Consider the following 17,773-nt stretch of genomic DNA (forward strand, 5'->3'; position numbering starts at 1 on the left):
ATTTGAAATCATCTTTTAAAAGGCGACATGAAGTTAAAATAAACCAATTTTTGTTTACAATATATTCAATCTTGTAACTGTTCTTGTTGTAAGGGTTGGTTTAGATTTAGATTTAGATTTAGTCATTTAGCAGATGCTTTTATCCAAAGCCACTTACAAATTAGGACTAAATTAAGCGAGTCATCGTGAAGAGGCAAAAATAACGCAAGAAGTGCTCAAAATACAAAGTGCAGGCATTGCTCAGAGTAGCAAAAGCCAGACAAGGGAGGATTAAGGGAAAAGGAAAGGATTTTTTTTTTTTTTTAAGAGGTTAAGTGCTCACGGAAGAGATGAGTTTTAAGTTGTCTTTTGAATGCTGTCAGGGATTCTGCATTCCGGGTGAGGGTGGGGAGATCATTCCACCAGCATGGAACTGTGAATGAGAATGTTCTGGAGAGTGATTTTTTGGCTCTCTTTGATGGTACCACGAGACGTCGCTCATTGACTGATCGTAGGCTTCTGGCAGGGATGTAGACTCATAGGAGCGAGTGAAAGTAGGAGGGAGCTGAGCCTGTGGTAGATCTGTAAGCAAGCGACATTACCTTGAACTTGATGCGAACCGGCTTCAGGAAAATTCAGGAACCGGCTCAGGCTCAGGTTCTGGAACAGATTCTGGCTTGGGAACAGACTCAGATTCGGGAACAGACTCAGGCTCAGGCTCGGGAGCAGACTCAGGAACAGATTCAGGCTCAGGAACAGATTCAGGCTCAGGCACAGATTCAGGCTCAGGCACAGATTCAGGCTCAGGAACAGATTCAGGTTCAGGAACAGAGGGCATTTAGGGATGGCTAGCACGTCGGGCCTTATCAATTTTAACATTGGGAATGGCTGGAGGAACTGGTGAAGCATCTAACATGATCAAGACTCTTTTGAAGATCATAAAACATGTCCATAACAGAACCATCCCAATGATTCAACATCTGAGTACACAAAAGAGCTTCAGCAGATGGAGAAGGTGGATTCTATTCAAAATAAGGAAATGCTGACAAGAGTGAGATCTGTGAAAACCGCAAGAATTGGCAAAACTCTCAAACTGGTTGAGCTACTAACTGACACAATCCCATCTCTATCAGTTGATCTTGATCATTACAGTATCATATTTTCAGCAAAAGAGACACAAGCAGAATAAATCAAATCAGAAACTCTGAAATGTATTAATCAGATGAGAGAAACAGCTGCTCAATTTCAGGAGACTGAATGAAACTAAAAGTGCCAAAGAATATATTAACAAATAAGTAAAAAATCTGTTTAGAAATGATTGAACTGATCTGTCAGGTATTATTATCAATAATACAGTCAAAGCAGACCACGAAATCTTTACAAATGTGTGCATGTAATGATGTATAAAATCATGCAGAAAATGTGCAGTCTTTGAAAGCAGTGAATTCTGAATTATAGAAGTTTACATATTCTGGAATTTTCTACTGTACATCTGCTGCTTTCAGGGCTGTTTTCTTTTATCAGAAAACAGTGAGGTAAATGAGGTCAAATTAACTTCCCTTTTTAAGGAAACTTGAGCTGCGTCATGAAGCACGTGTAGAATCAGTCCAATGGTGTGACGAGATGGTGGGTGACATCACAGACCAGGAAACTATAAAGCACACCTGAAAACAGGCCGTGCTAGCTTCTGTCTTCAGCAAGTGTCCTCTGTGATACTGTCTCTGTCTATTTGGTGTTGTTTTCTCATTGCACAATCACTTTATATATATTAGCAAACAAGCAGCAGTTTAAACAGTGTGCTGTCCCTTGCCCTCATTTCCTTACGGGTGGGGACACACGCAAACTGTGTGTAGCTTGTTTGGGAGTTGAGCATGCCCAAGCACGCAATGCGGTTTCTTCTGCTCGAGGCGAGGTACCAGTGCTATAATTATCCAGTTCTGAGAATCTGGATGTTGTAAGCATTGATGCAGGGGATTTTGAGGATTCACCACCTCATACCACTGCTTATGAGGAGCTTATGGAGGTTGTGACTCATGCTGTCGTTAAACTAAATATCTAGTGGCCAGCCGAAATTTGCAACAGATTTGTCTCTTCGGGCCAGAAGGCACGGCCAAAGGAGACAGCCAAATCAGTAGGCTGGTTGTTCCCTGCTGGTTCACCGTTAAAGTGGCTGCTCAACCAAAACCAGAGACCATCTCGAGATACTGGTTCCCTTAGTAGATTTTCTGGCAGCGTGGAAGCTACTGCCAAATATAACTCGCTGGGTCCTGCTCACAATAGAAAAGGGTTACAGAATTCAGTTCGGTTCTCGAACGCCCAGATTTCTAGGGGTCCTCCCTATGGTGGTGGACACTGAGCAGGCTCTGGTTGTGGAGCAAGAAGTACAGACTCTTCTATGAAAGGAGGCTATAGAAAGGGTTCCTCCTCCCAGCAGGGAGTCAGGGTTTTACAGCCGTTACTTTATTGTTCCAAAATAGGATGGGGGGTTGCGTCCTATTCTAGACCTGCACCAACTAAACCGCAGGGTTCAGAAACTCAGGTTTAAGATGCTTACACTCAAACAGATCGTGTCACAGATTAGTTCCAAGGACTGGTTTGTGACGATAGACGCGTATTTCCATGTAGCCATCCATCCTCATCACAGGAAGTTCCTGAGGTTCGCTTTCAGGGGCGAAGCATACCAGTATCAGGTTCTTCCCTTCAGCCTAGGTTTATCAACCCTCACTTTCACAAAATGCGTGGATGTAGCTCTGGCTCCATGAGACTCCAGGGCATTCGCTTGTTGAATTACATCGACGATTGGTTGATTTTAGCTCAATCCGAGCAGATGGCAGTTCGGCATCGAGCTGTCGTTCTGTCTCATATAAGAAAGTTGGGGTTGAGGCTCAACGTCAAGAAGAGTTTGCTCCTCCTGTCTCAGAGGACCACTTTTCTAGGCGTGGTTTGGGATTCGACGACGATGCAGACACAACTGTCCCCTGCTCGTATATCATCGATTCTCTCAGCTGTGAATGGTGTAAAGCTAGGCCAGTCACTCACTGTGAAACAGTTTTAGAAACTGTTGGGTCTCATGGCAGCTGTGTCCAACGTAATCACTTTTGGCCTCCTGTACATGAGGACCCCTGCAGTGGTGGCTCAGGACCAAGGGGTTTTCTCCAAGCGGGAATCCGTTTTGCATGATCAAGGTCATGCGGCGATGCTTACGTACCTTAGTCATGTGGAAGAAACCTTGGTTCCTCGCCCAAGGCCCAGTGCTGGGGTCTTCTTGTCATCGCGTAACACTAACAACGGATGCTTCCCTCACAGGTCAACTCCCAATGCATTGTTCAATAAAACCCCTTATATAATATATAGGCCCTATTTGTGCATTCAGACGCACAGGCCAGATAGAGACTAAACACGTAATATACATGTGCATGGCGGCACCATTTTCACAGATTCACGTTTTGAAGTTTATTCAGAGATGATGACGTTAGGGTTTTCAAAAACTTGCACTTTGAAACCTGTTTAAAAGTGTGCGTTCTCAGGCCACCAAACAATCATTGTTGCATTAATTTCCTGTTATTACTGTAAAGCGGCTTTGTTAAAAGCTCTATGTAAATAAAGGTGACAAGACTTGACTTGCAACAACAACAAAACAAGATCAGATCAGACACACTGATATTCATCAATATAATAAGAAAAACTACCAGGATATTTCAGGACACAGTGAAGGAGTTTGCTGGAAAACTTGGCATGAAGTGAAAGAGAAAATAAACAGTTTCCAGACAAACACCCAAAGGCAAAAGAGGAACCGCATAGTTTCGCAATAGTAGAACATTATAGAGATGTCTAAGTCTTTTGTTCCTTGTAAACTCATTTTGAAACGAAATATGAGCAGTATTTCAGTCAGAGCGAATCCCTCTTCAGACGCTCTTCACTCACTCCAGGTGGGCAAGAATATTCATACTTCTTTATTTATAGCAAATTAAGATCATATTCCTATTACACACAGATGGATATATATTTTAGTTGTTTATTTATTTCACTAGAGTTGTTTTTACAAATTATGCAACTTCATTGAAACTGACTAAATCTGACTAAATTTTGTGCATGAATTCATTTAATTCAGCAGGTGAAATAAAGATTGATAACTTTTGAATTGTAGATGTTTTTCTCATGGTGATTTTTCTCAGTGTTTGACAGATCTGAACACACACACAGACTGGTGACCTTATCAAGCAGTGTCTCTGATCACAGTGTTTGACATCATCCTTCAGTCCAGCGTGAGTCTCCATTTCATGGTTTTTATCTTGGCATCATGGATGAATTAAATTGAAAATCTTTAATTTTCTAACATTGAGATTTCCTTTACTTTATTGTCATGTCATTGACCAACCTGATCTTACAGCAATTCGTATGAATTTTACGAGGTGGATAATTGTACCAATTCACACAACCTCACTCGTACGAATTTGTAAGATTTTACTAAATCGTATATATGTTACGAGTTTCCCAATCGTATGAATTAGCCACCTCGTACACACTCATACGAATTGGTCGTGAGATAGCGTTGTCATCGACAAGTGTACAAGGAGTGAAAATATTTTATGCATTGATTGCAGGAATACAGAACAAAGAATGTGACATTCAACTTCAATAAATACACAAAATCATTACATACTTCTAGTATCTTCACTATAAATCAGACTATGACATACATTGAGTTAAAGTTATCACTTTACTTCTGTTTGCAGCAGTTACAGCAGCAGACATGGGATCATGGTGCTCTTCAGGTCAGAACACACAACACTTGTAATACAAACACGACACCTAGTGGTTACTCCAGGATACTACAATACTTCTATCACAGCACTATATATTGTTAATTATGAATTACTTGAGTAATCTTTGAAAATGCTTAAAGTGTAAATTGCAGGTTAACCACCACAGCCAATTAATGTGTAAATTAAAGTGCTTTATTTGTATATATTTAATTATATCTGTCTTAAAATGCGTTAAAATAACATTTATTGGGGTTTCTTCAAAGGTAGCGTGTTTTTTTCAGTAACTGGTGATGACGTCATAAGAGGCACTTGCAACCCATACTCTGCTAGATTCTTTCTGTATTATGGCTATTTGGAGAACGACTGAGGATGTGGGAAACAAATAAATTCTTTATGGACCACAGCCCTACAATTTTTAACCAGTCAGGCGTGAGAGAGGGGAGGAAATTAACAGGACCCATGGCACTCAAAGAGTTATTAATGCTTGGTGTGTGGAGAATGAGTAGAGGGTTGGCCAGGTGTCCTGGTGAGTAGCTACATTAGAGCTAGTCTAGGCTAGCCTGGTGCAAACTTAACCCGGATAATATAAGGGAACAAGACAGTCTTTTCAAAATCTTGCCGTCATGTAGAATAGCAAGGAGGGACAACGACTGAAGACATTATTTACTTACATGGTGTCAGTCCAAATCAGAGCTGTAGAGATGCACACACTGCACAGGCACCAATCGCTAGTCTCATCGACGCCTCAAATGTCATACAATACCCTTCCTCAATCCACGCTTTATCAATTTCTCATAAATAAAAGTCATAGTCAGTGAAGTGCTCGCTGCATATGACGGCTGACTTGGTCACAGAGGCAGCAGTAAAATCCGCCGAATCAACCTTTTGTCTTTGGGGAAACTGTAGACCCTGTGCCCTGTTTTTGAAGAATTTGTACATCCCGCACAAACACAACTTTTTACCATTTTGACAGGTGAATAAGGCGAATACAGCTGCTAGCGTACTATTGACTATGCCGGTAACTCTACTAGTGAGTTCCTCTTATGACGTCACGCCCCATCTAGTGGAAGGGAGCGGGAGTGCTTAAAACCACTGTTAAAAGTGCCAACTTTTCATATTATATTCAGCATTTTGGTATAAAAAACAATGGTGGGCGGTTCTTATCTTTATGTTTAATAAACACATTGCATTATCTTCGTGAAAAATTTAACCTGCAATTTACACTTTATTGTCTGATACAGGTAAAGGGAATCGAGCAGAAGAGATGTCTCAGTAAGTATTTCTTGTTCAAAGCTTTGACTTTATCTTTATTAACTTTATAATCAACTGATTATTATCGATATGAGTACATCATTTATAACAAGGTTTCATTTGTTAACATTAATTAACTACATTAGTTAACATTAACTATCATTACAGCATTTTATTAATCTTAGTTAATTTCAACTTTTTTTTTTTTTTAAATGAATAGTTCCTCGTGAAGTGGACGAGAGAAGTTTATATGGACAGTGTAACTTATACTGTATTCAGCAGTTCCTTAAACCACAACAGAACATGAATGTGTTCACATTTATTTACACACACACAACTCTATATATTAATTAACTTATGAGATAATAATATAATACTTGTAGATACTTTAAGCCGACTGTTTTTACATAGATCATTCCATTATTATCAAAAAAAATTAAGTGCATTTTTATAATATTTTATTCAACACCCCAAGCATGAACGATGCATTAAACAAATGATTCTAGTTCAGTGAGTTGAACTAGCGCAGGTTCTGCCAGTAAAGGACACTGGTGTAACGTTAGCAATGATGTACATCTGAGACGGAGAGAAGTTATCAAGAGAAGGACATACAAACTAGAACACAGCGTCTATTAGCCAATGAATTAACTAATGTTAACAAAGGAGCCTTTATTGTGAAGATTTAGGTAACACTTTATAATAACTGCACGCTATTAATCATTAGTTAAGCATTAGTAAACAGTTAATTCATCATTTATAAAGCATTAATAGACATTAATAAGCAGTTTATAAATACAGTTATACATGATTTGTTATTGTATTTTCATACTTTATTAATGATCAATTTATCATTTCTAAATGAATTATTGCATTATTTACAAACCGGTTCTTTAGGAGTTGTCAGTGGTTCATAAGATCACTTAGAAAGTGTAAGTAAATGATTAATAAACTTTAAATACATATTATTATTCAGACATATAGTAATAGTTACTTAGTGTGTTAATAAATGCTTTATTAACATGTATTTCTACTGTAATTCAGGGTTAATTCAGGTAGTTATAAAGCATTTAGTAGTGGTCAGTTAACTATTTTGTGAGCTCATCTAAAGTGAGGACTAGTTATGCTTTGTAAAGTGTTTATAAAGGAGATTTAAAGGCTGTTAATATTTGTATGTTCTGTATCACTGTGTGTGTTTGTTTCCTTTTTCTGTTTAGAAGAAAACTGAGCCTTTAAATCTCCTTTATTAATGCTTTACAAGTCATAGTCCTCACTTTAGATGAGCTCACAAAATAGTGACCTGACCAATACTAAATGCTTTATAACTTCCTGCATTTACTACATTTACTTACACTTTCTAAGTGATGTTATTAATCAATGACAACACCTAGTTTGTAAATAATGGTAAATAATGTAACTGGTTTGTAAATAATGCAATAATTCATTTAGAAATGATAAATTGATCATTAATAAAGTATGAAAATACAATTGTTAAACACATTATAGATATGCTTATAAATCAAGAATAAAGCATTTATAGCTGTATTTATAAGCTGTTTATTAATGTCTATTAATGCTTTATAAATGATGAATTAACTGTCTAGTAATGCTTAACTAATGATTAATAGCATGCAGTTATTATAAAGTGTTACCGAGTTTTATAGTGTTGTTAGTTTGCTATAGTGCAAAAGCACAGTATGACAATTACAATGTGCATAATGCTTAATATAATATGTGCCTTTGGCTGTTAAACCATAAAACAGACAAAACAAATATCCAGTGCTGTCTACTTATGAAAAAGTTTTGATATTTCAGGAACCCTGAACCTCTTTGTGACAAATTGAAACAAAGCAATAAGGAACTGAACTCAGAATTTCAGAGAAATTATCAAACTCTCACTGATAAAATGAACAACATCACTAAAACAGGATCAGCAAAAGGAATCGCAGAGACACTTCGTTTGGGTTTGACTTTAACCAACCCAATGATTCAACATCTGAGAGCCATTAATAAAACCATAAAAGACCTTAAGCAGATGAATGTGGATTCTGTTCAAAATAAGGAAATACTGAGAAGAGTGAGATCCGTGGACATGGGGAGAATCGCCAAACCTCTCAAACTGCATGAGCAACTAACAGGCAGAATCGATACTCTATTACTAGAGCTTGATGATTGCAGAATCACAGAACAAGATGAGTCACAATTGATTCCTCAGATAAGAGAAACAGCTGATCAATTTCAGGAGAATCTGAATGAAATTAAACATGCCAAAGAATATATTAACAAATTAGTTTAAAATCTGTTTAGAAATGATTGAACTGATCTGTCTGGTATTATTATCAATAATACTCTAAACTGAAAACTTTACAAATGTGTGCATTTAATGATGTATAAAATCCTGCAGAAAGTGTTCAGTCTTTGAAAGCAATGCGTATGACCTTGGATAAACTCTATTTGTCTTTGTAAATGAACCACTTACTCTGGAGTTTAGATTCTGTTTATTTCTTGTTAAATTCCAAGCATTCATTTGAATTGCCCTTTTTGTTGTATATGTCACTGTTTTGTAATGTAATGCAAAATAAAAACAATAATCATGCTTTCCCAGCTGATGTAGATGTCAATACATATATTACAACATAAATGTACATCTGATCTCACCAACATATTCACCAAACTGTGTGATCTTTTATAAGTAAGCATGGGAAGATATTTGAAATCATCTTTTAAAAGGCGACATGAAGCTAAAATAAACCAATTTTTGTTTACAATATTCAATCTTGTAACTGTTCTTGGTGTATGGGTTGGTTTACTGAAAATGCTTTTGGTCTTTTGTATAATTTTTTTAATAACTGACTTGTATTAGACAAAGGCATATCATAACGTTCTCCATTATTAATTAGTATATTAATCAGTAACGTTTTTGAAGAGGAATTTACTCTGTAAGATGTTGAGTTGTTAATAAAAAAAATAAGTTTGTAGAATGTTTCAGGAACATCATTCTAACCTTAAAAAAACGTTCCTCTAACATTAAGAAAACTGGACATTGTAATGTTCCCATAAGCAGAACAATGTTTGGGAAGCGTTCTGTTAGCTGTGGAGTTCGTCTCTCCTGCTCTCGAGCTTCATCTGGTGGACATTAAACAGCTGTGATGAAACATGCTGATTAGTCTGATATCAACAGCTTTAAGATACATTTACATTAAAGGGGACCTATTTTGCCCCTTTTCACAAGATGTAAAATAAGTCTCCGATGTCTCCAGTGTGTATGTGAAGTTTAAGCTCAAAATCTTACATTTTAAATTAATAAAATTTTTACAGCATGTTTAAATTGTCACTTTTTGGGGCTCAGAAAAACGCGCTGTTTTAGTGTGTGCCCTTTAAATGCAAATAAGCTGCTGCTGCACGGCACAGGGGGCGGAGCTTCATGAGCTCGCACTCAGTCTCTCAGGACAATTTCATCTCACGGAATGATGATAATATCAGAAACTTTCAGTAACGTTGTTCATTCCAACCCGGAGTCGGACAAAAATGCCTACAGAGTCAGCGTGCTGTATAGAGATGGAACATGTATAGTTTAGTTTAATTACGGTTATAACGTAGGCTATTTGTCATCTGCTTGTATGTATCCACTATTAATAGCCTACAAGTCTGCTGTTTCAGACCAGGTCTGAATGATGATCAATTTTTGTTTTTTTCTCTACCGACCAAATTTTGGATAGCAGTCGCTCTGGCACGAACACCACAACGTTGCCCAACATCAAATGGCAAACTCAATCATGCGCTAATCATTTGTGCTTCTGCTTCACTGACCATTTATCAGTTTGGACCAATGTCAGTGCAGCGCGAGCCGATCTTAATCAAGCGACAGTGTTACCACACAGCGCTAAGAGATCCAGTAAAGAAAACATTTGAATTCACCACAGAAATAATAACATCCCTGCGAGATCTAGTGAGAAGCATTCAAATTTCTCCATTATTAACCGTAGATCTCTTTTAGATCAAACAACGCTGACGTGGAAACCAGGAGAAACATTTTGCCATGATTAAGTCCACAAATCAGCAACATTCACGATGGATTTAATGTAGTAGGCTAACACTAACTGTCACCATGGAAGTTTGTTAGGCATAGTTGCTTTCAAGTACATTACATATCTTTTTCTAGCACTTCAAAATTCTAATAGGCTATTATCATATATTTAAATGTTATTTTTAATGTGATGACCAAAACATTATTTTGTTCATCCTTCAAAGATTACCCCCATTTATAAAACTAAAAGTTTCTAGATGTAGGGAAGAAAAAAAACACACACACTTTGGTGGCTGCCATTTCCACTCTCAAATATTTATTTTTTAATCGTTTTGCTTTTGAATTATTTCGACAATATGAATAAAATTGCTGCCCTCACATGTTAACCTGGAGCCTTGTGTTACTGGTCTCTTGTCTGCGTTGTGTTTTTGGTTGCGCATGAGAAGAACAGGACAGCATTCGGCAGTTTCACTGATCTTTAATTCCTGATATACAAACAAATATAATCAGCCTCTTAGTGAGAGTCGCCCTTGTTAACTCTATAAAACAAATGTGATGTACACTTGTCACATCTGCTCTCATTTCACATTTAGGCCCAGATGCAAAACTATAACTTAAACGGGATGAAATGACAAAAATAACCACACAGATAGGTAAAATAATATTATTTTGTAATATTAGAGATATTTTTACAATATCTGAATGTCACGGTTCGCCTGTTCATTCTGTGTGTGCTGCTCTGGTCTGATTGCCTATCAGCATCAGCTGTGCTGGCTAGCAATCAGATCAGCCGCAGGTGTGTCTCGTTTATGGGCTCTATATGTAGTCCTGTGTTTGTCAGGTTCATTGTCAGATCGTTGTTACTGGTGTAACGCCCCCTTCCTGTCAATGGGAATTTTAATGGGTGACGCCCAAGTTCTTTAGTATGATGGGTTTAGTTTAATTTGTGCTGCTATCTATTTTACTTCAAATCAAAGGGAAAATTAAATGTAATTCACCACAATACAAAGAATTAACTCCAAATGAAATTTAATTAATTAAAATAAATTATCTATCAATACTGGGTAAACAAAAAACAAAAATATCTTTGATACTGTGTTATCCTTTTCAATAAAGCTTTTGTCAAGATACAAAGTGTGTGTCCTTTTCTCTTTCAAATGAAATTCACATGTGAATCAACAATCAATAAAATCAAAGAGACAAATAAAAGTTTTCAAACAAATAGAATAACCTCCTAAGCCGGCAAATAATACTTTAAATACCCCTTAGTTTCTGTTGCAGGCCTGTTCCGCTGCTTGGGTTCGTAGAGGCCAAAAACACACGGCCGCTTCACTCAATTGAGCCACAAATAAAATAAAACAAAATAGGTACCTTTGCTGAAGATTTGGATCTATTAAATCACGATCGGTCACAGTCCATCGGGCTCCTAACCTGAATCCATCTCACCGTCGCGAGACGCACTCAACAGCCGTCAGCAGTGCGCCATTCATCCAGCGGCTCAGACGCTTACCAACACGATATCTCGCTCCATTCAGCAGTGCACGGGACTCCAGTCACCAAAGTCTCCGAAATAACATCCGTTGTCGTTCTCCTTCACAACGAACGCGACCATAGACAGTTCACTCCGAATGTACTGGCTCGCCGCCAGTGGTTCGTCCGTGCAAGTCTGTGACGCACTTTAAATAAACTCGAACTTCGCGGTCACGCTTAGCCAGCAGTAACTCAGTTCAAAGTCCACTCTAATATACTTGAGATGAACTATAATGCATACATTTTTATACACAATTCACACTTTCCAGAGAGTTGTCTCGCCGACATCCCACATCTGTCATCATTTCTATCTCGTGCATTCTCTGCCTCTCCTTCCGCTTCTCGTCCCGCCCCTCCTCATATCTGATAGGTTATTATTCACAAAGTACCCAATCACATGATAAAGAAAGAAAAATAACAGGCCCTAACAGTTAGGTTATCTCTAAACACATTTTTCCACAGTACATTTAAACCAAACTTTATACATTTTTGTATACAACTTTGTAGAAACTATTTAGATCCAAAACCTCTAACAGATTCCCACCTGGGCTACACTCTCCCGCCCTTTAAATGGTCCTCATGCCCCATGAGACCTAACACCTATTAGATGAGAATTCAACCTATTTTAATTACTATTCCCCTATGAACAATAGTTAGGGGATGATCTGTAGTATTCCCCAACTCATCGTAAGTAAGTTTGAGAACAGGTTTCACTTTCCTTTGAGATCTTCTAGGGAAATTCACCTCAATTTGTTCTTCCACATCATTCATTGAACCATCTCTTTCTAACTGTGGGGGTTCTGGGCTTCTCTCATGCCCACCTGTTTTTTCCACATCCTGAAAACCTTCTACACCATTGCACAAATCTACAGTATCGTCTGTGGTATGAATTTCTCCAAGTTCTTCTTCAAAAGTCTTGTTCTCATTTGTTTCAGGAATTTGCTTTTCAAGAGTCTCATGACACTGTTTTTCATGACAACATGTTTCAAACTCATTTTCTGTCTCACTATTCGCTTCATCTCTTAGACTCTGTGATACAGAAAAATGCATGTTATGACTGCCATCATAACGGGTACCTCTCTGTTGTCGGGTCATAGGCCTATTCATGGAAGGCAGTGGGTCTTCCTCTGGGGAGATCCTAACCGTCTGCCCAATAGGCAATAAGTGATCTCTGTGAAGGACTCGTGAACGACCCATGCCACTCTCTGGCTTGACAGTGTATACAGGCAAATCTTGGTATTTATTCACCACCACATATGGCAATTGATTCCATCTACTTTGCAGTTTATGCTTTCCACGAAGACCAAGATTTTCCACTAACACTCTGTCACCTTTAGCCAACGTCTGGTGTCTTACGACTTTATCGTAAGCTTTTTTGTTTCTCATGTGCACTTTAGTTGCGGTTTCTTCTGCAAGATCATAGGCTCGTTTCAAATCTCTTTTCAGTCCCTCTACATATTGAGAATAACTGACTCTCTCTTCCTCTGTCTCAAAACAAATATCCACCGGTAGCCTAGCCTTCCTACCAAACATGAGGTAATACGGTGAATATCCGGTGGCGTCACTCTTCGTACTATTGTACGCATGTACAAGTTGACTCACATAACGACTCCACTGACGTTTCTGTGTAGTGTTTAGAGTTCCTAACATTGACAGCAACGTTCTATTGAAACGTTCTGGCTGTGGATCACCCTGGGGGTGATAGGGTGTTGTTCGGGATTTACGAATCCCTAAACTCTTCAAGAGTTCTTGGATCACTCTTCCTTCAAAATCCCGACCCTGATCCGAATGGATTCGGGCGGGTAATCCATAATGAACAAAAAACTTCTCGACCAACACCTTAGCAACAGTGACTGCTTTTTGATCTTTAGTAGGATATGCTTGCGCATATCTACTAAAGTGATCTGTGACAACCAGTATATTACTGAACCCTGCTGTATCAGTCTCCAATGTCAGAAAATCAATACAGACCAACTCCATAGGACCCCCAGAAGTTATCTGATGCAACGGAGCTGCCCTTGTACGAGTAGTCTTCCATGAAACACAATTGCCACAATTTTTCACATAGTTTTCTACCATCTGTGCCATTCGTGGCCAGTAGAACCTGTCCCTAATCAGACTCGTCGTGCGTTCCACTCCCAAATGGCCTAAATCATCATGTAAAGCTTTAATCACTAGTAACCGGAACTTGTCAGGTAACACTAATTGAAATGTTTCATTTCCTGATACATCCTTCACAACTCTGTGCAACAATCCATCCTTGATTTTCAGCTTCTCACTCTCACGCTTCATTAACATAACCTCTTGGGGATACTGACTCAAATCCGATGGCCACAACTCTGCACTCACGAACTTCTTAACCACTCCTGTGACATCATCCATGTCTTGACCCTTCCTCAAATCACCTCTAGTGAATTGTTCCAACTGCCCCATTCCAAGATTAGTTGCAAAAACGTATAGCTTAGGAATACCTTCAGCAGGAACCCCCAACCTGTCAACTAGTCGCTCTGCATTGGCTGAGTTTCCCAAATGGATACAATTGCATATTCCTTTCACCTCAACCTCTGAAAGATGTTTCCACATATCAGTATGTGAGTCATTCCAGCGCCTTGATAATAAATCTGCATCAATGTTTGTATGACCAGGACGATACTTAACCTCAAAATCATAAGTCGCCAAGGCAGCAAGCCATCTATGCCCAGTGGCATTGAGCTTTCCAGTGGTCAACACATAAGTAAGCGGATTGTTATCCGTCACAACAGTAAATTTCACACCATACAAATAGTCATGAAATTTCTCCACCACCGCCCACTTAAGGGAGAGAAATTCAAGCTGGTGAATATGATACCTCTGTTCGGCAGCATTGAGCCCTCGGCTAGCAAATGCAACAGGACGTAGCCCCTCAGGATACACTTGATTCAACACAGCCCCCAGCCCCTTCAGGCTGGCATCCACGTGCAAAACATATGGCCTCGTTGGATCAGCGAATGCTAATACAGGAGCATGAGTCAAACAGTCAATGATCTTATGGAAGGCTTCAGTGCAGGAATCAGTCCACCTAAGACCAAATGGTTCTGACTCATTATAGTAAGTTTGATCAGAGAGAGATTTGAGCTTTTTCCCTTTCCTAACCGGAGGATACCCCTTGGTAAGCTCAGTCAAAGGCTTAACTATAGCAGAGTAGTTTGCAACAAACCTCCTATAATAGCCACAGAAACCCAGGAAAGACCGGAGAGACTTCAGATCAGTTGGCTGCGACCATTTAGCAACTGCTTCGGTTTTATCTGGGTCAGTTGATACTCCATCTGCTGAGACTATATGACCGACATATTTGACCTTGTCCCGACATATCTGACACTTGTCCAATGAAACCTTGAGACCTACCTCCTCAAGGCGATCCAACACCTTTAGGAGTCTTTCCTCATGTTCCTCCAATGTAGCTCCAAACACAATAAGGTCATCAAGATATACTAGTACCTGGAGCAAGTTCATGTCTCCAACAGCCTTTTCCATAAGACGTTGAAATGTCGCAGGGGCCCCAGTAACCCCCTGCGGCATCCTCTCAAATTGATAAAACCCTAACGGGCAGATAAAGGCTGTTTTCTCTTTGTCTGATTCAGACATGGGTATTTGGTAATACCCATTTCGAAGGTCTAATACAGAGAACCAGCGGCTTCCAGCCAAACAATCTAGAGCATCATCAATCCGAGGGGTGGTATATTGATCGGGTACGGTCTTGCTGTTGAGGGTTCTGTAGTCTATACACATACGGATTTTGCCATTCTTCTTCCTAACAATTACTATAGGAGAAGCATACGGGCTCCTCGACTCCTTGATTATCCCTGTCTCTAACAAATCCTTCAAGTGTCTACGTACATCCTCTATATCTGCAGGAGCTATCCTCCTTGATCTTTCACGGAAAGGCCGAGTGTCCGACAATCGGATGCAATGCTCCACCCCCTTGGCTAGTCCCACTTCCCACTCGTGTACGGAGAAAACATTGCGTTTCTGCACCAATTTCTGTCTAAGCCTCTCTTTCCATTCCACAGGAATGGGAGAATCCCCAAAATCAATAAGGCTTGGATCTATCTCCTTAGACTTACTCTCTCTCATCGGTGGAACAGCCATGTCCGCGACTTGCACATTCCCAAGCAAAGCACCTTCAGGTATGATAACCTCTCGCTTGGTCTCATTCTGTAAAAGCACAGAGAAATTATCTCCATTTACAGCTGAAGCTAAAGCCACCATAGGTTGAACCATCAACCCTTGAGGTAGTGGGTTTAAATCATCAGCCTCCACCAGAACTATGCCCTTTGTCACTGGTTGGGAAAATTCTGCTTGACAACTGACACAACAAATGTCTTCTGGCGGAATAATTACTGAGCCAGGTCCTTTCCATTTCAGCCGACCCACAACGTCATCCTCACCAACCTGACTCACCTTGACCGCAGAAGACTCAGACAGGCTATCTGGTTGAAAACTTTTTATATTGAAAACACGAACCAGATTGCTACCCTTCTCTTTGTCACAAAGAGCAAACAGTCTTTGGAACAAACTGGCGTTAGTCCCCAATATTACAGGAGTCTGATCAGGAGAATTTGGTCCAGGGCACACTAGAGCCAGCACTGACAAGGTTTCTAGAGTGCCAGTCAATTCTCTAGGAAATTGAACATCCACCACTACGTAACCTTGGTAGGGGTAACTTTCGTCACTAAGTCCCCAAATAGCCAATCCGGACACTGGATGAATAGGGATATGAGACAGATGTTTCTGGTACCATTTCTCAAATATAATGGTCACTTGTGACCCACTATCCAACAGTGCAGTGCAAGGTTGACCATTTACCTTCAATGTCACCGTAGAAACTGGTCCCACCAACCCAGCTGGAATTGCAACTGATGCTATATTCTGGACCATCTGTGTTTTAACAGAGCAGTGTATTGTCTCCTTGTCAGGACTATCATCAGTAGTACTTTGTTTCTCTTTAGCTTTCCGAAGGGAAGCTATAAGCTTCCGGATTACCTTCCTTTCATTCTGTGTGGCAGTGCATTTAGTTGAGATGTGACCATCCTCCCCACAACGGTAACAAAAAAAACCATCATTCTCTTGGGGATGAGGTTTCTTACTGCCACAATCACTCACTCTTACTTTCACAGCAGTAGCAGTAGCAAGTTGAGCTGGCTCTCTACTTTCCAATGTCTTCACTTTCTGACTAAGTCTGTCAACTTTTTTCTGTAAAGCAGAGGCTTCGTTTGCTTTATCATCTGATGTACACGGCCTAACCAATACTTTTGTGTTAGCATCTTCTTTACTGACAGAGCTGGACTTCATTTTCAATTCAGACATTTTGGCTTGCAGAGCCCTCACATCGGCTCTAAGCTCTTGTAAATCAAAATCAGTTGCAGAGACACAATCCTGTGCTCCAACACTCCGAACCCTTGCATGGACTTTGCGTCGAGACCGTTCATATTCCTCCTCAACCCTAATTTGACTGAGCAATTCAAGAAAGGTAGGAGGGTTTGTTTTTTTCTCTTTGAGACGTAACTGCAAAAGCATAATGTCAGCCCCGACTGCTCCTCGCAACAATTGCTCAATTCTCACTCTATCCATATCCCGAGCACTTACACCCCCCTTCCTGACAACCTTAGTCAGAGAAGGTTCAAGCCTCTGTACATAGTCAGACAACAACTCTCCAGATTTTTGCTGAATGAGACGATATGCAAAATACAAATCTTCTCCAGTTTCTGGAGATCCAAAAGCCCTATCAACAGCAGAAATATAATCAGCTGAGTCAACTTCAGGGTTGCTAAACCGCAAGGACCTAACAATTTCTAGTGCAGGACCCCTCAGACTTTCCATTATTCTACGTCTCTTCTCCTTTTCAGGACAGTCAGTGCCCTCTACCATCATTGTTGCCTGTTCAATCCAATACTCAACTTGTTCCTCTCCCAGTGGGGTAGGAGTGATACCAGAAAACACTCGAAGTCGACGGTAGCTGTGACTCTCAGCCATACTTCTGTTAGACTGCTTCATCACTTCAGCCATAGCATGAATGAAGAATTCATCAGTACCTTTAGCAGATGTTGAAGTAGCCACATAATCCTGGAGATCAGCAACTGTTTTACCTTCAGCTTGCAAGAAATTCTGTAGCTTGCCAACAAAGTCATCTGACGAATCAGGCCTTTGATCCACCACTATTATGTGCCACACAGTAGTGCCATCA

General features: G+C 39.7%; 1 long non-coding RNA gene across 2 annotated transcripts; it reads left to right on the forward strand.

The window, feature by feature from the left end:
• The first annotated feature begins 3,604 nt into the window (after positions 1-3,604).
• Positions 3,605-8,970, forward strand: LOC311078630. 2 transcript variants are annotated; one of them, XR_014605231.1, is made up of 5 exons: positions 3,670-3,908; positions 4,155-4,244; positions 4,716-4,754; positions 5,987-6,017; positions 7,809-8,970. It is a non-coding gene; the product is annotated as an uncharacterized lncRNA (long non-coding RNA). The 2 variants fall into 2 exon arrangements; XR_014605230.1 differs by lacking the exon at positions 5,987-6,017 and having other exon boundaries at positions 3,605-3,908; positions 7,809-8,969.
• The last annotated feature ends 8,803 nt before the right edge of the window (positions 8,971-17,773 follow it).

The sequence above is a fragment of the Abramis brama genome, assembly GCF_963993115.1.
Source record: "Abramis brama genome assembly, chromosome: 3".
Classification (NCBI taxonomy): Eukaryota; Metazoa; Chordata; class Actinopteri; order Cypriniformes; family Leuciscidae; genus Abramis; species Abramis brama.